The sequence below is a fragment of the Pseudophryne corroboree genome, chromosome 2, assembly GCF_028390025.1.
Source record: "Pseudophryne corroboree isolate aPseCor3 chromosome 2, aPseCor3.hap2, whole genome shotgun sequence".
NCBI classification, from domain to species: Eukaryota; Metazoa; Chordata; class Amphibia; order Anura; family Myobatrachidae; genus Pseudophryne; species Pseudophryne corroboree.
The window spans coordinates 705,464,994-705,488,906 of NC_086445.1; the positions used below are offsets into that span (position 1 = coordinate 705,464,994).

At 49.5% G+C, this 23,913-nt stretch overlaps 1 long non-coding RNA gene across 1 annotated transcript; it reads left to right on the forward strand.

Annotated features, from left to right (window-relative positions):
* The first annotated feature begins 702 nt into the window (after positions 1-702).
* On the forward strand, positions 703-20,331 carry LOC135045776 (uncharacterized). Its single transcript, XR_010238197.1, has 3 exons — positions 703-808; positions 9,986-10,018; positions 19,824-20,331. It is a non-coding gene; the product is annotated as an uncharacterized LOC135045776 (long non-coding RNA).
* The last annotated feature ends 3,582 nt before the right edge of the window (positions 20,332-23,913 follow it).

Below are 23,913 nucleotides of genomic sequence, written 5' to 3' on the forward strand. Positions count from 1 at the left end.
ACCTGCAACACACACACTTTCTGCTGTCAACCATGGCAGAGGCAGAGGCCACAAAATCAAGAAACAGAACAAAGGAACCAGCAGGTAGTGGTGGTGCAGATATAAGAAGATTGTTTTGACTTTCAAACGTATGAAATTTTGTTGAAAGGCCATATTTGAATTTATGCCTCAAAAAGATGGTGGTTCTAAGATTCTAGTCATAACACCAAATCTCCCCATGAGGTCTAAATCTGCCCCTGAGACTCATTACTCTGAGACTAAAGAAAAACATGAGGTCAGCATGAGTGAATGAGGAAATACAACAGAACATGCAGCAGAATGACCAATTGATGAAAAAAAACAAAACCTACGTTGGCAAAATAGAAAGTGGCCCCAAAACACAAAAAAATTAAGTTTATAATATTAGTATGCTACAAATTTGCTTTGTGGCAAAAATGAAAACAGCATGAAGTATGATGGTTGATTCATCATCCACTTGAGGAGTTGAGCACCCCAAATATGTAGCTTACTACAGGCATTTTTCATCAAGACTATTTGTTAAACATTACAGTATTTGTAGATTTCTCCATTTGCTAAACTACTACACTGTGCAACTTTGAAAATGTATTAATAACTGTACATTTGTAAAATCAAAAGTACATATAAACACATTTGTCTGAAAGACAACATTCTAACCCTTTTCATTCTTCTTTGTAGATATTCACCAATTGATTGCACACAGGGAGGTGTGTGTGGCCCCTCTACTTGGTGCTCCTCTCCACTCCTCACTGAAGAAGGCGGACGTTTACCAGATGGACAAAAAAGAAATGTAGCTTGTTAAATATAAAAGATAATATAGTCTTTCTTTCAAAACCAACCAAATGCAAGATGGGCTACAAAAATGGTTGTGTGGACACATATATTTGAAAATGTAACTATTTGACATTTCCGGGCCAACAGAAAACACGTTACTATCAGTAAAACACTATGCAGAAGCAGAATTTGCATAAAATACAGATTTGTTCCAAGACAAATTTGCAAACACACTGAGCACACTAAAATAACATAACAAAGGTTAGCATTAGCATAATACTCACCCTGTTATTGTGGGCCACCCGGGTCCTGCACATGGATCACCTGAACCACTTCTGGGGAAATGATGCCCTACAGTGGCTATTCATACTCCAGTCACTCATGCTGGAACGGGGAGCCAGCGACTCTCTGCCTATAAACATCTTAGTGATATTTGGTGGACCCCTTCCTTTGAAAGTAAAGCATTCATAACCATAACCAGAAATAACGACACTGATACTTGAATTTGGCAGAAAATTGCTAGCTATTTATTTGTCCCTAACCATTAGGAAACCTGTAATAAAAGAGATTAATTTAATATGCCGCTCCAGCTGGCATATGGTGGCGGCCCAAAAGAACGGCTCCTTAATCTAAATTAAACTTAAATAACTCAATCCTATAAATTTACTAAAAGCTTACCATAAACCGGTAATAGGTGACAACTCAACCCCCACAGTGACTACCCACCGCTCCTGGGTGCCCTGCCGCTGCCTTCCCGGACGGGTGGTCAAGCGGCCATAAGTCGATGGAGGTGAGTGCACCTAAACCACAACAAACTGTAAAACACTACAGTTTTCTCTACCATACGAAACTGCCGTTCTTTTCCGCCAATAAATAGCCAACGAAAAACAGCCAACAACTTAGAGCCAAAGCACCACGTGCCACCATTTCCAACTACCAGGGCGGGTGGGTGGGAAACCGAATCACCAAGAGACTTAAAATGGCTTCACCTTCCCTATATATATCAAGCCCTCCCCTTAAAGAAGGCTGTACTTTCCTTACAGCTAGGTCCACCCCTCCCCAGATGTTTAACCCTTTCCTCTCCTATGCAGTCAATACTCTCTTCTAAACATCTTAGTGATATTTGGTGGACCCCTTCCTTTGAAAGTAAAGCATTCATAACCATAACCAGAAATAACGACACTGATACTTGAATTTGGCAGAAAATTGCTAGCTATTTATTTGTCCCTAACCATTAGGAAACCTGTAATAAAAGAGATTAATTTAATATGCCGCTCCAGCTGGCATATGGTGGCGGCCCAAAAGAACGGCTCCTTAATCTAAATTAAACTTAAATAACTCAATCCTATAAATTTACTAAAAGCTTACCATAAACCGGTAATAGGTGACAACTCAACCCCCACAGTGACTACCCACCGCTCCTGGGTGCCCTGCCGCTGCCTTCCCGGACGGGTGGTCAAGCGGCCATAAGTCGATGGAGGTGAGTGCACCTAAACCACAACAAACTGTAAAACACTACAGTTTTCTCTACCATACGAAACTGCCGTTCTTTTCCGCCAACAGCGAAAGACTCATCCCCAAAGTCTTTCGCACCGCCACCATAAACCTACCCTAACTCCTGCAAAGCGAAACCTAGATCCTCCAGAAACAACATCATCCCCTCCTCGGATAGATGTACTCCATCGCGCCGGAAAAGGTGGCTGTCTCTGAACCGTATCCTCGGGTGGCGAACCACCCTCCCACCGTGGGACAGCACCCACTTTGCCACTGCTCCGTTCACCTTTTTCCGGGCCTCGTCAATCCGGCGACCATCCGCCACACCCCTCCAACACAATCTCGGCACCATCATGGAAAAAACCAACACACAATTGGTCCATTGCGCGGTCACACTTGCCAGATCCTGTATCATGGCCCACCGCAGCTCCAAGGATGTCCTCTTCCCCAAGTCGTTGCCACCTAGATGGACAACCAAAACCCTAGGGACTCCATGCTCTCTGGCCTGACTCACTAACCTACTCCTCAGCTCACCCCACATCATTCCTCGCCAGCCAAGCCATCTGACACCCTGAGTTCCTAACAATGCCTGAGACCCTTCCGAGGCCACAAACCTGGCCGCCCAGTAAATGTAAGAGTGGCCAACCACCCAAATGGGCAAATAGTCTTCGAACCATCCTGAAGGGAAAAAGAGGGGTAGAATTGATTACTAAGAGGCTTATTTATTGTTTATACTGAAGGATCTGCCAAAAAAGAAAACTTTAGATCTCGCCATTGCAGCAGTCACGGCCTAGCCGACTGCACCACGTTCCGTTGCCAATTTAAAACGCAATTAAAGACACAAAGGGGAAAATCAAATAAAACAAACGAAATAAAAAAGGGGGGGGGGGAGGGGGGGGGGGGAGGGGAGGGGGGTATAAAATGGGAAACACATGTAATAACTCAGCTGGAGGTGAACGTAAAGACCTGCTGAGGGACTCTGATTAGACCAAATTAGCCGAATTATAGATTAGAATTCAGTCCGTCAAGTCAGGCAAAAAATCGCAAATAACTCCAGACCCCCGCTGCCGACTCATGCCGGCAACGACGAGTAGCTAATCCCTGAGTAGGATAAAAAACGGGGGAACAAACATTAACAAACGCACAACTCCATGAAACACAGAACTGAAACAGCATAACGAATTGCAATTAACAATGCCCCAAGCGCCGGGCGCCCTCTCAAGTGACAGGGCGAATATATCGCTTGTAACTGGACGACTTCCATCGCCCCACCGCCTGGATCTCAGTTCTGGAGAAACCCGCCGCAGCTGCCGACGTCGCCGCGCCTATCCGAAAGGAATGGGTACCGAAAGCAGCAGGTGAGAGGCCCAAGCCCGTCAGACAGCGACCCAGCATCCACCGGAACTGGTATTTTGTGACTGGCAGCCCGTCGTAATGCAATAGCCATGACCCCTCCTTATCGGGTCGTACTACCAGATATTGCATCGCCAGACCCACTGGGCAAACGCTTTCTTCTAGCGCTGGAACCATCGTAACCCAGCGCCCTCTCCCCACTTGATCCGTCTTGGATCGCCGCAATCTGCACAGCAAGGACCTCTCACCCACTACCACGTCCCCAACCCGCATGCGCGATTCCGACCTCTTGGAAGGCGCTACCAACTCAGAAACTCGAAAAGCCCCGTGGTAAGCCATCGAGAAGGCTAAACGGAACAAAAGCGCCTCAAACCTGGACGACGCTACTCGCCCCACCGCCTCGATGACGGCCGGCAACAAAGCCGCATCGATGGGCCGCCTCCTATCTGGCGGCGTCGGCGCGACTCGCGCCCACCCTTTCATAGCCTTCTGCAGAACCTCGCTTTTCGTTACATCCGGGACGCCTCGCAGCTTGCAGAAGAATGAGACGCCAGCCAAGTACCGGGACACCACCGCTCGTGACCTACCGGAAACGTAGAGCTGCCACATAAAAGAAAGCATCAGTCGATGCTTGCTCTTACCTTGATGTTGACGACTCTGGACAAACTCCTCCCACTCGCTCCACGCTTGACCGTACGCCTTGAGCGTGGCCGGCGCTACTGACCGCAACGCTAGACCTTCCAATCCGGCCCGATCACCTGCCAAACATAATCAGGACAGTGAAAACCCTGTTCTTCGGCCTCGGGTGCCAAAACCCAAAACCTCTCCCACTGTCCCCGCGACAATGCATCTGCGATTTCGTTTTCCAAGCCGGGAACATGCTGCGCCCGGAACCATAGATTCCTACGCAAGCATGTCAGAAGCAAGTGCCCGAGCACCCTCAGAACCACTAGCGATTTCGCCCTCTGGTTATTAATCGCATGCACTACGCCCAGATTGTCGCATCTAAACACTATGCTGCGATTAGCCAACCGGTCGCCCCAAACTTCCAGAGCTACCATAATGGGAAAAAGCTCCAGTAGCAACAGATCTCTTGTAAGACCCTCACTATGCCAGCTTTCCGGCCAAGATGCCACACACCACGATCCCTCCAAAAAACAACCAAATCCATAGGCACCTGCGGCATCGGTAAACAGCTGCAACCGGTCGCTGTCTACGGCTGGCGCTTGCCATATGCTCACACCGTTGAAATCCTCCAGGAACGAAGCCCACACGGCCAGATCCCTTTTTAATTCAGAGGACAATCGAACGAAATGATGAGGCCTGGCACACCCCGCCGTTGCCCTTTCGAGCTTCCGGCAGAAAACCCTGCCCATCGGAAATACCCGACAAGCAAAGTTAAGCATGCCCAGCAAGGACTGCGCCTGACGCAGCGTGACCTTACGAGAGCCTTTGAACCGGCAAATGGTTTCGCGGAGCTTCGACACTTTGTCCTGAGGCAAGCGACACTCCCCCGCCACTGTGTCAATTTCAATCCCCAAGAACGACAAACAGGAGTCAGGACCCTCCGTTTTGTCCTCGGCTACAGGAACACCGAAGTGGTAAAAGAGAGCCTGGGTGCTAAACAACAAATCGGCGCACCTTGTGTCGTTCGCCGGACCTGCGCATAAGAAATCGTCGAGGTAATGTGCAACCCCGTGGCCGCCTGACGTCGACTCTACACACCAATGAAGAAAAGTGCTAAAGCGCTCGAAAAATGAGCATGAAACGGAACATCCCATCGGCAGACATTTGTCGATGAAATACTCCGTCCCAATCCGGAAACCCATGAAACGGAATGAGTCAGGATGCAATGGCAATAATCTAAAGGCTGACTCAACATCGATCTTAGCCATGAGGGCCCCGCTCCCGTAGCTGCGGACCATCTCTAGCGCCTCGTCAAATGACTGATACACCACCGAGCAATAAGCCGGTGGTATTGCGTCGTTGACCGAAGCCCCCGGCGGGTAAGACAGATGCTGTATGAGCCGAAAAGCGCCCGGGGTCTTCTTCGGAACCACCCCGACCGGGGAGATGACCAAGTCATCCACCGGGGGTGATCTAAAAGGCCCCCCCATCCTGCCCAACCTGACCTCCTTATCTACTTTCTCCCGCAGGACAGTCGGCAATGTCCGTGCCGACTGGAGGTTTCTCTGCGCCCGCACTGATACCTCGCTTGCAACAGGCAAGCGAAAACCAAACTTAAAACCGTCTAACAAAAACTTCGCATCCGCTCTATTTGGATACATATACAGCCATTTGCCCATCGTTTCCAACTTAACTGGCGTTGGGGCTCTGCTGAGCGGTCCCGCTCGCGGCCTGCTTCGAGTAAGCCTGCTTTCCCTTGCTTCCCTGTCGCCCTCCTTTGAAACAGGAGGAGGCTGGGTGGGCTCCCCCACAATGGTGGCAGGAGTGACGAAACCGACACTGTTTGCCATAGGAACATGTTCCGTTGTTAAATGCGAAGCATTTCCCCCGAGTAGCAGACCGCCCGCCCCCGCGAGCGGCCAATCCGCCTGTCCTGGCCATTCCTCCGTCCGCGGCCGCCCCCTGGGCAGATGACCCCGCGCGACGCACACCTGTTCCCTGTTTCTGGGGCTCCACCTCTTGTTGTGATGCCCGGGTCACTTTGAGCCAGACCTCCACATCTTTGAAACCAAAATCCATGACCCGCAGCCCATCCTGTTTCTCCCGAAACTCTTGGTCATACTGCCGCCATTCCGAGCCCGTGGATGTGCGCTGCATGTCATGCACGAGATGCAGGTACCGGATAATATTCATGTGTTCCTCCGGCCTATCCTCCAAATAGCATGCCGCAAACACCCAAAAACCGGCCAGCCAATTATCAAAAGACCGGAAAGCTTCTGTCCCCATGCCCGTCTTAGCGGCCGCCGCTTTGTAGTCCCTCTTCATGGCCCTAGTCAAGACGAATAAGTCCACGAAGTCACCCCTACGTATCTTCTTGCGGCAGCTATCTCGCAGCCCCCTCATAACTGCGGTGTACTCGCAGCGAACTACCCCCGGCAGATCGCGCCGCTTCTTTGCTCTACGCTCCTCTACACTCATTCGCCTGCGTCGCTTGCGCCTCTTCTGCTGTTTTGCCGCCCTTTTGGCAAGTTTCTCGGCCTCCCTCCTTGCCCTAGCAGTACTATCTGCGTCGGACGCCTGCGACGCTAAAGAAGAGGAGGACGAGGAGGACGAAGAGCTTCGCGAACTCGAGCTCGTGGTGGAAACTGATATAGACTGCACCAACTCACCGGATGCCGTCGACCTCTCCGACTCAGATTGTTCGTCGTCTTCATTCCAATCCTCGTCCACCGCGAAGTCTGCCGAGTCCCTTTCACCTTGGTCCTCTGTGGAAGACAAAACAAAAGAGGGCGCCGGGCACCCCGTGTGGAATGCGCAGTGCCCGAGCCTCCCTGCCGCTCGCGGTCCGGCTCTAACTCCAGCTCCGCCGCTGCAGCCCCCAGCTCTCGGCAGGCTCTTGACACTCGCTGCGCCGCTGATGACCTGACCTTGTCTGACCCCCTGCGTCCTGCAGCTCGGCCGGAATCCGCCGTTGTCCTGGGGGAGGCCACTGCAGCTAAGGGCACAAGAGCCTGCGCCACCGTGGCCAGTGCCGACGCTATGGCCCCAGGGGAATCCCATGCGGCACGACCCCCGGAAATGCTGCCCAAAGGCCGACCGGTCCTTGGTTGGGCGCGAGCCCGCGCCCTTTGACCGCCCGACACGCCCCGGGGGTCCCGCCCCTCCTGTTCTGACCCGAAGGCAAGAGCCCCCCTGCCGGCCCAGAGGCTCTCCCTTTCCGATCCTTCCTCTTCCCTATCCAGGGAAGGAGAAGAATCCCCTGATCCGGGGGAGGACCCGCTGACTTCTATAGCTGCCCGGCCCGCGACCCTGCGGCCGCTGACCCATTCCCTGTCACCCCTCCTGCCGCGGGCCCCGCCGCGACCGGCGACAGTGACAGGGACCTGCCGCCCCCCCGTGCGTGCTCCCCCGTGTGTCATCCGACCAGCGGAGGGTGCACCAGCCTGTTGTTGCCGGCCACCCCTTGCCGGTCCTGCTGTGCCCCCATCATTACTAATGTTAACCGTGCTCCCAGCGCTGCCTCCCCGAGGCACACGCTGCACCCCCCTCAACCTGTCTCTCCCCCTGCCGAACTCCGGCATCCGGGGAGAAGGAGAGGCTGCTCTGTGCACTGCTGGCGCCGCTGCGCGCGCACGTGCGCGGCCAGCGGCGCCCGGAGCGAGCGTGGGCGCGCGCGCACCTCGAGCGCGCGCCCCACGTCCACCCGCCAACGGCCTCCCGGACTGCTCCTCCTGTTCGGCCGCCGCGCGAGGCTCCTGAATAGTCCCCGCGCGGCGACCGCCAGCTCCCTGAAGCATCCTCTCCCCCCGCCCGGCCCGAACAGCCGACCGCGGCGGGGAAGGAGAGACTGCGCCCGCTGCACACTGAGGCCCCCCGCGGTGCGCACGCGCGCGCCCGCGGGCGCCCGCCATGACTCCGGGCTCGGCGGCTCCCGGCGGGGACGGCCGCCGCCCGCCGACCCTCGAGCGGCTTGCAGGGACCTCTGATCCCCCACGCCGCCCCCGTCTGGCCGGAGTGCCCGACTCGGCACCCGGCGGCGAGTCCGCCCGGGCCCCGCCAGCGCTGCCTGTGGGCGCATCCGATGAGGCCCTAGGGGACGGAGCCCCGTCCCCCACACCGCCCACCGCCGCCTCAGGGCCCGCACGGCCGTCCGACCCACGGAACCGAGCCGGGGCCCTTAGCATGCGCTGGGGGCGAGAGGACATATCAGCAGCCTTTTATTCAAAATTAGCAAGGGACACCCTGGGCTACTGGAGAGGAGAGCACAATTAAAGGGGGCAGTCTATCTCTGTGACACAGCAGGGATACCAAATGAAACAAATTTTTTTTGCTGGCACTGCAGCACTCACCAAACCGAATCACCAAGAGACTTAAAATGGCTTCACCTTCCCTATATATATCAAGCCCTCCCCTTAAAGAAGGCTGTACTTTCCTTACAGCTAGGTCCACCCCTCCCCAGATGTTTAACCCTTTCCTCTCCTATGCAGTCAATACTCTCTTCTTCAGCTTGGACTGTGTGGCCATCGTAAACTTCATACAACATTTTATGTTGTTAAAGTGCTTCTTTGCCAACTCCACAGTGCACTTCAGTGTGCTGAAGTAGTTGACCTCCTCCATGATCTGGTGCCACAGAGAAGACTTCTTCCAGCTACTGGTCCTGGTAGATATAGTCATAGTGGTGCATTACTCCCTTGACCCAAGGCTACATTCTTCTCATATGTAAAGCAAACACTGCGCCCACTGTTTGTCTTGCCTATAGCCACAGACCCCTCATCATCATCCTCATCCTCCTTCTCCCAATGCTGCACAGACATGTCCTTTACATTTGACCCCATCTCCTCAGCCCTCCTGCTCCCACTCTCCTCTTTCATCACAGCAGAAAACACAACACTGATAAATCAAAGAAAATAATATACCCCTACACCACCACCTTTCTCATACACACAGCCAGGGTTGGACTGGCCCACAGGTGGACAGGGGAAATCCACAGTAGGCCCCACTGCCTGAGGGACCTAACCCCTCCTCTAGGGGTAACTAACTCAATGGAGCAGGATCATGGATGGTCTTGGGTCCTTCTTTCTATGGAATCTACACCAAGATTAGCCTTCCTGTCAATCAAAGTTGCTGGTCCTGACACACCACCATCCCCTCCTTTATAAAGGTTCCCTGTTTCTTGCATGTCATCTCTAATGGCTGGTCTTACCCCATAGGATTGGGCACCTATCACTGAAATCCCTGGTGGGACTTTCATGCCCCAGTCCGACACTGCACACAACACACTCCCACATCACAGACACTCACAAATAATGACAAGACAAAACTTAAAATGACACAGGACAAAAACAAGACACACTTCCGGGGCAAACATAGGATTTCCAGGCTGTATGTGGTGAGGTCCGTATATATGTATATATGTAGTTCAGGTGTGCGATCGTTGGGAAAAAATGCACGGTCATGTTATCTGGTGTGTCCAATCATGTTACTTGGATTTAAGTCATTATACTTGTAGACCTATTTTCCCTGGGCCTACTAAGGTGTCCTGTCTTCAGTCCCTCCATCTAAGCTAATTTACTCTTGCCTGCATGGGCAAGCCTCCCCGTGAGAAGTGTCAATGGGTCTACGAGTGCTAATGCTGAGTGATTCTTCACCTGTAGGCTGTTTCAGTGTTATTCTTAGGATGTTTACCTTGTTTCTGTTGTTTCTTTCCTTCATGTCACAGCTCTCCTCCTCAACTACGACAATTATATCTCAGGTAAGTGAAATTTATTATTGAGCACAAAAAATATGGCTCATAAACAGGGTTTCTATAAAAAAATGGTGCTACTTCAACAATTACTGTCCATGAACAGTCAACCGATGTATATTTCGGACTGCGAGTATGGTTGGGAGATATAGATATAGTATGGTTGGGGATCAGAATAAATTGTCTGGAACCCAGGGGGTAATAATTGGGGGGATTAGAATACAAATTCCTGAGCGCATCCCCTCCCTCTGTGTCATTGTTCAGGAAGGGGTTTTGGGGCTTTTACATGAAGCAGTAACGAAGGTATCCAGAACAAAGGGCACTGTGTCTCAGCTTGATGCTACCATTCAAGGTAAGTATTGCCTCTCGTTGTAGCACTATAGAGATCGAGGTAGAAGTGTAACTATATATCCAGGTATGAATGTGGTCCTAAATAATTTTATATATACAGACATCTATACATATCCTTAGGTTCTCAGTTCTTTAGGGAAGCTCACCTATCATCCTGCTCCTAAGACAATGAACTGGGTAAATAACGTCTGAGTTAACAATGCTCAATAGTGTTATGCACACCAGTGCCTGCAGGAAAGTACTGGTGTCAGAACTGTTATGCACTCCAGTGTCTGCAGGAATGTACTGGTGTTTGAACTGTTATGCAAAACAAATGGACTCACAGACAAACTGGGGAATATGACATAACGTACACAGAAGGTAATAGGGTAACAAAATACACACAAAGTGAACAGAGAAGCCCAGAGGCTAAGGAACTGGGTATCTCCTTTGTATTAGAACTGCACAGATGGAAAAAGCAAGATGTTGTGTTTTAATACATAGAGAACCCGAAATGCTGTTGCTAAGGGCAACAGCAAAACCCTAAAGGGTTACCAACGGGTGTGGCAGTAAACTCCTTGGTCAGAGATGGAATGATAGACACAAGGAGAGTCTTCACAATCCTATTTCTCACTTGCAGTGCACAGGTTTTAGCTTACTGCCACTAAACTGACCCCTGACACCTAGCACAGTGAGACAGGATTAGACAGGCAAGTCTTAGAATACAGCCGCAAACTTGCTAAGTTCACAGAGTGGTAACAGAACCCCAGCAAGCTAAACGACTGACTCCAGTCTTACTGCTAGGTCTGGATTGGCAGAGTGTAATACCAAATCCCCAGGCCTATTTGCAGTAAGCAACAAACAAATACAAAGCTACACAGTACTGGCTAACTTTCATGAACTGACTAACCAACAAAGATTCAGCAGCATCTGCTTACCCTGAAAAGAGGCCTTATAAAGCAGGTGCTGTCCACGCCCCACTCAGACCTCACAGACTGTGAGCACAAAAACCAGCACCGGATCCCCTGCCGTGCACAGAGCCTATAACCACTGCACAGCAAAAGACCCGAACCGGAGTATCAGCTGCGCTCAGGTTACTCCACTAGCACTTGTCTCCCGGTTGCCATGACGACGTGGCAGCACAGGGCAGGAGACCCTAACAGTACCCCCCCTCTGACGAGGGGTCAAAGAACCCCTACCACCGGGTTTATCGGGGAACTGCGAGAAGAAAGAGCGTATCAGTCTGGGGGCATGAAGATCACAACTGCGCACCCACGACCGCTCCTCCGGGCCATACCCCTTCCAGTGCACCAAAAATGACAGCCGACCCCGAACCACCTTGGAGTCAAGAATCCTTTCAACAACAAACTCCCTCTGGCCACGTATCAGAAGAGGGGAAGGTCTTCCACTGGAAGAAGGATTACTAATCGCCCGTTTTAAAAGGGAACAATGAAATGTTTTATTGATACCCAAAGAACGGGGCAGATCTAACTGAAATGCCACCGGATTGATAACCCTGGTGATCTTATAAGGGCCGATGAACCGGGGCCCTAACTTATGAGATGGCTGTCTCAACTTCAAATTCTTGGTAGACAACCAGACGAAGTCTCCTAATTTGAAGCTGCAGGGTCTTTTCCGCTTATCAAAAACCCTTTTGGTCACTAATGACACAGACACAAGGGCTTTCTTCACTTTCCGCCAAATACCTCTAAGGACCGAAACCACAGAGGAACCACCAGGCGTGGAGTCCAGGGGGTCAAAAGAATTGGCCTTAGGATGATGCCCATACACACAAAGGAAGGGAGAGATCCCTGTAGCAGAGTGAGCCGCGTTGTTATAGGCAAACTCCGCCATGGACAGATGAGCAACCCAGTCAGTCTGACACTTGGAGACATAACACCTGAGGAACTGCTCCAAGGACTGGTTCACCCTTTCAGTCTGCCCATTAGACTGCGGATGGTAGCCTGACGACAAGCTGACAGAAATCTGGAGATCGGAACAAAATGCCCTCCAGAATTTGGCCACAAACTGGGATCCGCGGTCAGAGACCACATCAAGTGGCAACCCGTGGAGACGCACAACATGCAGCATAAATAATTCAGACAGGCGTCTGGCTGATGGCAGCCCAACCAGTGGAACGAAGTGCGCCATCTTCGAAAACCTGTCAACGACAACCCAGATGGCTGTCATCCCCGAAGATTTGGGCAAGTCCACCACAAAATCCATTGAAATGTGGGTCCATGGCTTAGATGGGATAGAGAGTGGATGTAATGGGCCAACAGGAACCCCTCTAGGAGTCTTATTTCGGGCACAGATGTCACATGCCCGAACCCACTGATCCACATCCTTAGCCACCGAGGGCCACCACACCGCCCTAGATAGCAACTCCCGAGTTCTGGCAATACCCGGGTGACCTGCCGACTTCTTGGCATGGAATTCCAGGAACACTCGCTGTCTTAACCTAGGAGGCACAAACAAAAGACCTACCGGAAGGTCTGGAGGAGCCTGCTCCTGTGCTCTGAGGACTAATGATAAGAGGTCCTGGGTAATGCCCACTTTAATACATGATGGGGAAACAATGGGCAACGGCTCCTCGGTGGTCTCCTGGATTGGAGCAAAACTCCGCGAGAGCGCATCAGCCTTGATGTTTTTTGACCCAGGGCGATATGTTATCAAAAAATTAAAGCGAGCAAAAAACAAAGCCCATCGTGCCTGCCTGGCATTGAGACGCTTCGCTGACTCTAAATATGCCAGATTCTTATGGTCAGTGAGAATTGAGACCACAAACTTAGCCCCCTCAAGCCAGTGTCTCCACTCCTCGAGTGCATCCTTAATAGCCAACAATTCCCGGTTACCCACGTCATAATTCATCTCGGCAGGCGAAAATTTACGGGAAAAGTAAGCACAGGGATGAAGGCGATTATCAGACACTCCCATCTGAGAAAGCACTGCCCCAATACCCATCTCAGAGGCATCCACCTCCACCACAAAAGGACGCTCTGGATCTGGGTGTCGCAGCACCTTGGCCGAAACAAATGCCCTTTTGAGACGGGCAAAAGCCGCTTTAGCCTCACAAGACCAGTGAGCAACATCCGCCCCTTTCTTAGTGAGTGCCACCAAGGGCGCCACTATAGACGAAAATCCAGCGATAAATCGTCTATAAAAATTCGCAAAGCCCAGGAAACGCTGAAGCGCCTTCAAACTAGTGGGCTGCACCCAATCCAGGACTGCCTGTACCTTGGAACCCTCCATTTGGAAACCTTCTGGGGAGATAATATATCCTAGAAATGCGATTTGCTGAACTTCAAATTCGCACTTCTCCAGCTTCGCCCCAAGCCGGTGGTCTCTGAGTTTCTGGAGGACTAAGCGTACATGCTTCCGATGTTCCTCCAGGGAATGGGAGAAGATTAGGATGTCATCTAAGTATACAACTAAGAATCTATCCAAATATTCCCTGAGCACATCATTCATGAAATCCTGGAAGACTGCCGGGGCATTACAGAGTCCAAAAGGCATCACCAAATATTCATAATGCCCTGAGTGGGTATTAAAGGCAGTCTTCCATTCATCCCCCTCTCTTATTCGGATTAGATTGTACGCACCGCGTAGGTCAATCTTAGAAAAAATGGTGGCAGTACGAAGCTGGTCAAACAAGACCGAAATGAGAGGCAGTGGGTATGAGTTTTTAATCGTGATACGGTTCAATTCCCTGAAGTCGATGCAGGGTCGCAACGAACCGTCCTTTTTACCCACGAAGAAGAACCCCGACCCAACTGGAGACTGTGAAGGTCTGATAAATCCCTTAGCCAAGTTCTCCTGAATGTACTCTGCCATAGCCTGAGTCTCAGGACGTGACAGGGAGTACAACCTGCTCTTGGGAAGCTTAGCATTTGGCAACAAATCAATGGCACAGTCATAGGGGCGATGGGGAGGTAGTACCTCTGCAACTTTTTTGGAGAACACGTCCGCAAAATCTGCATAACACCCTGGCAATCCTGGCAAACTTAGCTGCGAGAGCCTGACTGGAAGGCTCAAGCAACTCCTGAAACAATCAGTACCCCAACTAAGAATCTCCCTAGAGACCCAGTCAAATTGAGGATTGTGGGCCCTTAACCAGGGTAACCCCAACACCAATGGGGCAAAAGTACAGACAGTCACATAAAAGGACAATTTTTCAGAGTGTGTGGCTCCAATAAACAAAGAAATCTGGCTAGTGCAAGAGGTAATTTTACCTTGGGATAATGGTTCCCCGTTTAACCCACAAATCTCAATTTCCGATGCCAAGGGTACTAAGGGAACAGAGTGTTTCAGGGCGAATTGGCGGTCCATAAAAACCCCGTCGGCCCCACTGTCCACAAAGGCCTCAGTCTTGACAGTTTGACCGAGGATCTTCAAGGTCACCGGAATGATAAAAGTCTTCTTGGGAAATTCTGACTTCTGGCCTGACAGGATATTTCCCATCACCCTCAGGCCCTGAAGTTTTCCGGCTTTTCTCGGCATGATACTACCACATGACCTTTATTCCCACAGTACAAACACAACCCCTGCTGTCTCCTCCGCGTCTTCTCACGCGAGGAGAGGCGGGTAGCCCCAATCTGCATAGGCTCCTCAGAAAATTCCTCAGAGTCTGAGGTTCCCTTGGGAAGGAAGGAAATCTCAGTCTCCCTTTCAAGCCTACGCTCTCTCAGCCGTCTATCCACCCGGATGGATAACTGCATGAGCTGATCCAAGCTATCAGGCAAGGGATATTGTACCAGTTGGTCCTTTATCTGGTTAGAAAGACCTCTTCGGTACTGGTGTCTCAGGGCTGGGTCATTCCACTGGGTATCATGGGCCAACCTCCGAAACTCCGTACAGTAAACCTCAACTGGCCTTCGCCCTTGCTTAAGGATCGAAATCTGAGCCTCGGCTGAGGCCGTCTTGTCAGGGTCATCATACAACATGCCCAGTGCCGTAAAAAAAGCATCAACACTTTTAAGCGACGGACAGTCAGGCTGCAACCCATATGCCCAGACCTGTGGGTCTCCTTGTAGCAAGGAAATCACTATGCCCACCCGCTGAATCTCCGACCCAGAAGACTGAGGCCTAAGCCGGAAGTATAGCTTGCAGCTCTCCTTGAAACAAAAGAACTGCGAGCGATCTCCAGAAAAACGATCCGGGAGATTTACTTTCGGCTCCTTAACCCCTGCAGGTGCTGCTGCTGCGGGAGCTCCACCAGCAGCCTGGGAGGTGTGCATTTTAATGGACAAATCATTAAATTGTCGAGTCAGGACCTGCACCTGATCGACCACCTGTTGCAACGTATTTTGAGGGGTATGCTCCATATTCCCACAAAATTTCAACAGGAGTATTAGGCTGCTGAATATGTTATGCACACCAGTGCCTGCAGGAAAGTACTGGTGTCAGAACTGTTATGCACTCCAGTGTCTGCAGGAATGTACTGGTGTTTGAACTGTTATGCAAAACAAATGGACTCACAGACAAACTGGGGAATATGACATAACGTACACAGAAGGTAATAGGGTAACAAAATACACACAAAGTGAACAGAGAAGCCCAGAGGCTAAGGAACTGGGTATCTCCTTTGTATTAGAACTGCACAGATGGAAAAAGCAAGATGTTGTGTTTTAATACATAGAGAACCCGAAATGCTGTTGCTAAGGGCAACAGCAAAACCCTAAAGGGTTACCAACGGGTGTGGCAGTAAACTCCTTGGTCAGAGATGGAATGATTGACACAAGGAGAGTCTCCACAATCCTATTTCTCACTTGCAGTGCACAGGTTTTAGCTTACTGCCACTAAACTGACCCCTGACACCTAGCACAGTGAGACAGGATTAGACAGGCAAGTCTTAGAATACAGCCGCAAACTTGCTAAGTTCACAGAGTGGTAACAGAACCCCAGCAAGCTAAACGACTGACTCCAGTCTTACTGCTAGGTCTGGATTGGCAGAGTGTAATACCAAATCCCCAGGCCTATTTGCAGTAAGCAACAAACAAATACAAAGCTACACAGTACTGGCTAACTTTCATGAACTGACTAACCAACAAAGATTCAGCAGCATCTGCTTACCCTGAAAAGAGGCCTTATAAAGCAGGTGCTGTCCACGCCCCACTCAGACCTCACAGACTGTGAGCACAAAAACCAGCACCGGATCCCCTGCCGTGCACAGAGCCTATAACCACTGCACAGCAAAAGACTCGAACCGGAGTATCAGCTGCGCTCAGGTTACTCCACTAGCACTTGTCTCCCGGTTGCCATGACGACGTGGCAGCACAGGGCAGGAGACCCTAACAAATAGTCTTAGTCTTACTGTGGATCACTGTTCACCAACGGCGCTATTCATAATATTGACCCCTCTGTGATAGGCACTGAACCTGAGGGGCACCAATTTACAATGGATATTGTCTATTAAGGAACTGATTTAGGGAATCCATACTAAACAGCTTAGATGTTACTGGTGGTCTAGTGCATGAGTCTGAGTAACAATAGTGCAGTCTGTGGCTTGTTATCTAACCTCCAGCAGTAATATGACAGGTACCAATCCACTCTCTTTGCTCGCTCCTCCAGCTCCCAGCTGCAGCTGGCTGACTTTACTCTAGCCACTTCCATGGTTAGGTGCTGGGGGGTGGCCTCAGCCTGTCTGTCACTCCCCCAATGGAGTTAACTGGGCTTGTCAAATTAGATTTTCACCCCACCTTCCCAGCTTCCAAGCTACTGGCTCCTATCTCCGGGGATACAGCTGTGGGCGACTTACACAACCGGGAGGGAGGATGGAGATCCCGTCAGTTACTGGGTTAGTAGACGGCTCGGAGGAAGCATCTTCCACCTCCACTAATGGGCCGCTGCTGATGCTTTCCATTTTTTCCACTTCCCACAGCCGTGTCAATGCCTCTGAACTCCTGCACTCCCACCTCACCCTCAACAGCGGCAGGTGGTCCGGTGTGGCTCAGATAGGTGGAGGTCCCACCGCTCCCCTGTAGTCACGGTAAGCCTGTACTTCTGACCAGGCACCCGGGTTCTCCTCCAGCAGCAACAGCCACACCTCTGGTCTCTCTCTCCCTGCAGCCGCAGTGGCCCCTCCAGTCAGGGGTGTATCTTCCTATTGGTCAGGATGGCACTCGCGAGGGGCACCAGTCGAGGAGGGGCACCATCCAGAGGTGCCACCCACGGGTAGTAGATACTGTAGATTCACTTTTAGAGGCAGCAGCTATCCCCCCACCCCTGTGTAGTTCCTCACTAGCATGGATGCCCAGTAACGATCACAGCATGCAGAAGCGGCTGCTGGGAGGTGTAGTTTACAGTATGTAGAGTTTCTTGTCTGTATTGTGGTGTGGTGCTGGCTGTTGCTGCATTCTTTGATCATTAATGGGCATCCCTGCTGTTGAGGAACTACATGGGGGTGGGAGGATAGCTGCCGCCTCTAAAAGTGAATCTACCTAAAAGTGCTGCCTTTAATAGTAAAATCAACATGGGAGAATATGTGTGTCTGGCACTGTGGGGGCATATGTGTATCTGCCACTGTGGGGGCATACGTGTATCTGGCACTGTGGGGGCATATGTGTATCTGGCACTGTGGGGGCATATGTGTATCTGGCACTGTGGGGGCATACGTGTATCTGGCACTATGGGGGCATTTGAGTGTCCGGCACTGTGGGGGCATACGAGTGTCCGGTACTGTGGGAGCATACTGTATGTGTATCAGGCACCGTGGGGGCATATGTGTATTTGGCACTATACTCGGAGGCATTATGTGTATCTGGCACTGCACTACTGGGCTCATTATGTGTAACTGCCACTATACTAGGGGACATTATGTTCATCTGACACTATACTTGGAACATTATGTGTAAGGAGAACTACTGTGGGTATTGCGTGTAAGGCTGCTAATTGTGTGTGTGCATGTGTAAGGGGTGTGATTATATATTTATAGTTTGATATCATAATATAAACTTGTGAGGCCACACCCACTTTCCCAGGAGTGTGCACGCCTTCCCATATATATAGGCAATACTGTGTGGCATAATGTGTATAAGGGTAGTAATAAGTGACGTATCTATAATGGGTGCAGTGTGTGCAGTGCACATGGGCCCCTGAGTCCAGGGGGGTCCACACTGCATGCCTGGCACCCATTTCTCCTATACTTACCTTTCCAGAGTCCACTGCTGACTGTGTGTGGGCCCCCTCCTCTCCTGTAGCCGTCAACGCCGCTACTAGCGAACTGAGCACTAGAGACTCTGGCACAGTGCCAGAGTCTACAGCACATGCGTAGCACTTAACAAAAATGCCACGGTGGCCATTTTTCTGAGTCCTGCGCAGGCGCTGTAGACTCTGGCACTGTGCCAGAGTCTACAGCGCTCAGAGCACTAGGAGCAGCGGTGACGGCTACGAGAGAGGAGGGGGCCCAAACATGGAGTCTGCAAATGTGTAGCATAACGTGAATAATGTACTGTACATTACTGTGCTGTGTAATGTGAGTAAGGTACACTATTGTGGTGTAATTTGAATTGGGGTACTACTGAGCGGCCACGCCCCTTTTTTTTGGTACATTTTCCTTCCCTATTTAAAATATGGGGGGGGACCAGTCCTTTACTTTGCCAGGGGAGCTCGGACCCCTAAATACACCTCTGCCTCCAGTCCAGCCCCCTCACCACCAGCAGTGGCGCGGCTAGTGACAGAGGATCGGAGTGACTCCTCTCTCTGCAGCAGGTACCCCCGGACAGCTCTCCTCTCTTTCCCTGCCGGTTATTCTCTCCGTGCAGTCCCTGCTCACACTCCCAACTGTCCCTTCTACCCCCTCTAAGGGTCCTGCGTGCCAGAGCTAAAAGCTTCCCTGATGCTCACGCTCCCAAGCCACCTCCATGGATAGGATCCTATATATTATGATATATATATATATATATATATATATACCATCAAAAATACATAAATAATACCTATATACAACTATTGCTTTCCTGCAAATGTAAACACTCCTAGCCCGTATATATCTATAGAGGGCTACATACTGTAACACACCTTTATATATAGTCCCTGGCCACAGGCCCCTGATGACGATGATCGTGAGGATACTTAGCCTAAAATCTGCCTTTGAAAAATTACCTATACAATGGTAAAAACCACATCACAATCAGTTCAGTTGTTTCGAAGCTTATCTCCATCAGACAAACAAACAAACAAACAAACAAACAAACAAACAAACAAACAAACAAACAGACTTTTTCCATTTATAACATTTATTTAAGTACTTTAAAACTCATTTAGTATTGTTTTGTTTCTTTTTTTTTTTATTCCTTAGTTATTCCTTGGTTAATGTCTAATTTCTAAAAGATTCACAAAACCTCAGAATATACTTTGTAGAGTGCTCCAAATGATTGTCCCAAATTTTTACAAAACTTAATTTTTCAAGGCTGTGGCTAAAGATTGCTTGTATGCTGACCTTAAGGAGACCTAAGCTCCATGTATAATTTTCTTTTAAGCGCAGGATCGGTGGCACATTCCCCTCTCCATCGGAAGAGGTGTGACACGGACAAGTCTTGTAGTGAATAGAAGGAAACAGGAACTCGTAGACCAGGAATGTGAAAAGATTTACTGCAGTAGGCAAAGCTCCAGGCCATTATTTTTTGTTTTTTGGGGGTTTTTTTTAGACTCACATCCTAGTAGTTTGTGTTGACTGTCAAAAAAAGAAAAAATGTTTATATATAACAAACCAAACATACTTAAATCAAAACTGGGACATTTAATCAAAGATTAGTAACTTGAACTGTTTGAAGAAGTCAGCATTTGACAAACACAGGTACTAAGACCTTCTGTAGAGAAGGAACATTTGTATGGGGGCCGCACTTGGATGCTTATGTTGGTACTGTCAGCCCAAAATGTACCAGAAACTGCTAAATATTTCCACTGTACTTTACCATATGCCATCTTGAATGGAGTGTAAATGGGTAGTGCATGCATATACTGCCCCTGTAATAAGCTATCCTACTTAGTAAATAGGCATACATACAGTAATTAAAAAACAAAACAAAATGTCATAGTGGCTTTTTTATTATTCTAGTAAATTGTCTATCATCAAATGAGGGCTTATAACCAATCAATGAAGATAATAAAATCAGGAGTGGGGGGGTTTTGGTTGCCATTACAGTTGTGCCTAGGGGTGCCCTTACCCCTAAATCTACCCCTGTACATATACATATATATCTGGCCACTGTGATTAGCCATGCTGATCAATGTGTGAAGAAAAAAAAAAGTTAGACAAAAGTAGTAATACTTACTGTACCTGTACCTAGTAAATGGTTTTTGGTGATCTGGTGAGGGCAGCCGGTCATCGGGTTGCTGTGCTCCTGCTGTTACCCCAGGTACAGAAAAGTGATGCTGCAAAGTGGCATCTTACTTTACAGCACTAAGCATCACAGCGGAGCATAGGATCATAGGACCGGCTGCCCTCCCAGATCACCGATCACAGGTCCTGGCTGCAGGCAAGTTGAAATTTACCATGGCTAATGGATTCGTCGGGGGCTATCCAATTATCCCGGATAACCAGCAGTTATTGCGGATTATGCTTTTTAGGGCCCAGGCACACAAAACATAATTCAAAGCAATGGGGGTAACTCCGAACCAGTCTAGAATAAATCCAAATTTATTATGGATAGAGAGAAACCAGCATTAACTAATTTATGTGGGTAGATAGTCACTATCAATCCTGCTGGTGGTGCACCAAAAAGTCAGAATACAATTTGAAGTACAAAGAAAGAAGAAGAAAGAAGACTTTTGGTTGGTGCACTCTTAGGAAAGGGATGTATGTCAATGTGTATTGTAGTGGAGGTATAAAGATTTACTTTTATTCATTATTAGTTAAAATATAGTCCCCTAACAAAATGAAAACACACTGATGAATATCAGTATAAGAATAAGCGGCAGTAGTGACGGGAATGATTACCCTGTGTTGACAATCTTAGGTTGGATTGTTCTGTGCAGCCTGTATGAGCTTGTGCTACCCTATAATGTTGGCTCACTTATGCCTCATATCTGCTTAGCCACATGCAGAATGTGGGTCTAATTGCATCCGAGAGTCAAGGTGATGGTCCTTATCTGCCAAACAGTATGTGGTAAATTGGCATCTGGATTATCCGCCACAGGTTAGCAATGGGAAAAGGTATAGTAAGAGAGTGAATCTGCTGTCAATGTTAGACCGGAGTGTCACTGAGTCTCCAACCTACTACATCGGGTATTCCCAGGTGGTCTCCCGCCTGGTACTGACACTGCCCTATACGGCACTATTGTATGTGCATAGATCACAAAAGCCATTGCTAAATGATCAGGTAAACTAATTGAGGGATTAGATTCCTTGTCTAGGGAGGAGGTTGTTTTACTCCTGCAGCATATACAGGACTCTGCAAACTTTATGGTGGAAGCCATAAAAGAGATAGGCTTGCTTAATGCATGCACCACCGCTATGGCAGTGTCAGCACGCAGGGGCTTGTGGCTACGCCAGTGGACAGCTGATGTGGACTCCAGAAAAGGCATGGAAGGCCTACCATTCACAGGAGAGGCCTTGTTTGGAGATGAACTAGACAAATGGATCGCCAAAGCTATTGCGGGTAAGTCTACGTATCTTCCTTCCGCAGCTCCCCCAGCCAGGAAAGCTTATTCAGCTTCAAATTTACAGTCCTTTCGGATGGCCAAGTTTAAGGGCAAATCCATAGGTGCTTCTATGGCCTCCAGAGGTGCAAGATGTAAACCACGCAAACCAGCAACTGCAGGTGCTCAGGAACAGAGCTCAGGCTCTGCTTCCTCAAAGCCTTCAGCATGACGGTGGACCGTGATGCCTGGAGGTCTGTCAGGTGGAAGCCCGACTAAAATTCTTCAATCACATCTGGTTAAGTTCGTGCTGGGATCCCTGGGTCATAGATCTTATTTCCCAGGGCTACAGACTGAAGTTCCAAAAGCTCCCACCTCACAGATTCTTCAAATCAGGCTTACCAGTCTCACAAGAGGCAAGTATAACTTTACAGCATACCATCCAAAAACTGGTACAGACTCAAGTCATTGTTCCAGTTCCACCTCATCTGCACAACAAAGGGTACTATTCTAGCTTGTTTGTAGTACCGAAACCGGACGGTTCGGTACGGCCGATTCTGAACCTCAAGTCCTTGAACCTGTTCTTAAGAGTGCAGATGTAATTAATTGCCTGCGCTACGGGATTAAGCTGCTTTCTTAGATTGGATTTTTATGATGTTTAAAAGAAAGCGCTAGGGATGTTTAGATGAAATATTGCACACGATGGTTACTAAAACCGTGAATATATAAAATGAAAATCCATCAAAAGCCGCAACACAAGCAGAACCCGCTGCAACTTCAGCTGATATCAACACCACGCCGGATTACATCTCGGAGGACACAGCAGGACACGGGAACGCTGCCAGCCCTGGACTCAGCGGTACTCGGAAGCACCGCCAGCACCACTAACTACCATCAGCCGCGGACGAACAACACCGGAGCCGCAGTGCTCACAGCGGCGTCCAGCGGCTTCTCAATTGGCACCCGGCGGTCCCTGCAATCAGTGTGCTCCACGGCACCGGAGTTTAGCACAGGGAAAGGTAGGAATTCATGGACATTCAGCATTAATAAAGTGTTGCTGGCTACCTCCTCTTCCACATTCACTCAAAAGAGTGTAAACATTTTAATATTAACAACTTTGTCTTTTTTACAGGTACCGCTTTACATTCATTTTATATATTCACGGTTTTAGTAACCATCATGTGCAATATTTCATCTAAACATCCCTAGCGCTTTCTGTTCTTAAGAGTGTTCAAGTTCAAGATGGAGTCTCTGAGAGCAGTAATCTCAGGTCTGGAGGAAGGGGAATTCCTAGTGTCTCTGGATATCAAGGATGCGTACCTTCACATTCCGATCTGGCGCCTCATCAGGCTTACCTACGGTTTGCACTGCAGGACTGTCACTACCAGTTCCAGGCCCTGCCATTTGGTCTCTCCATGGCATCAAGGGTACTCACCAAAGTGATGGTAGAGATGATGTTTATACTCCGCAAACAGGGACTGAATATAATTCTGTACCTGGACGATCTTCTGATAAAGGCGCCGTCCAGGGAGAGGTTGCTGGACAGCACTGATCTCTCAACCAAACTTCTCCTGGGTCATGGGTGGATTCTGAACCTTCTGAAATCTCACCTAGAGCCAACACAGACGCCTACATTCCTGGGAATGATACTGGACATGGAGTCGCAGAAAGTGTTCCTTCCGTTGGAAAGGCATTGGTAATCCAGTCGATGGTTCGGGCTGTCCTGAAGCCATCCCGAATATCGGTGCATCTATGCATTCGCCTTCTGGGTAAAATGGTTGCCTCTTACGAGGCTCTTCAATGCAGAAGATTTCACTCAAGACCCTTCCAGCTCGATCTGTTGGACAAATGGTCCAGATCACATCTTCACATGCACCAGAAGATACGTCTGCCACCAAAAGCCAAGATCTCCCTCCTGTGATGGCTACAGACTTCTCACCTCGTCGAGGGTTGGAGGTTCGGAATTCAGATCTAGATTCTGTTAACCATGGATG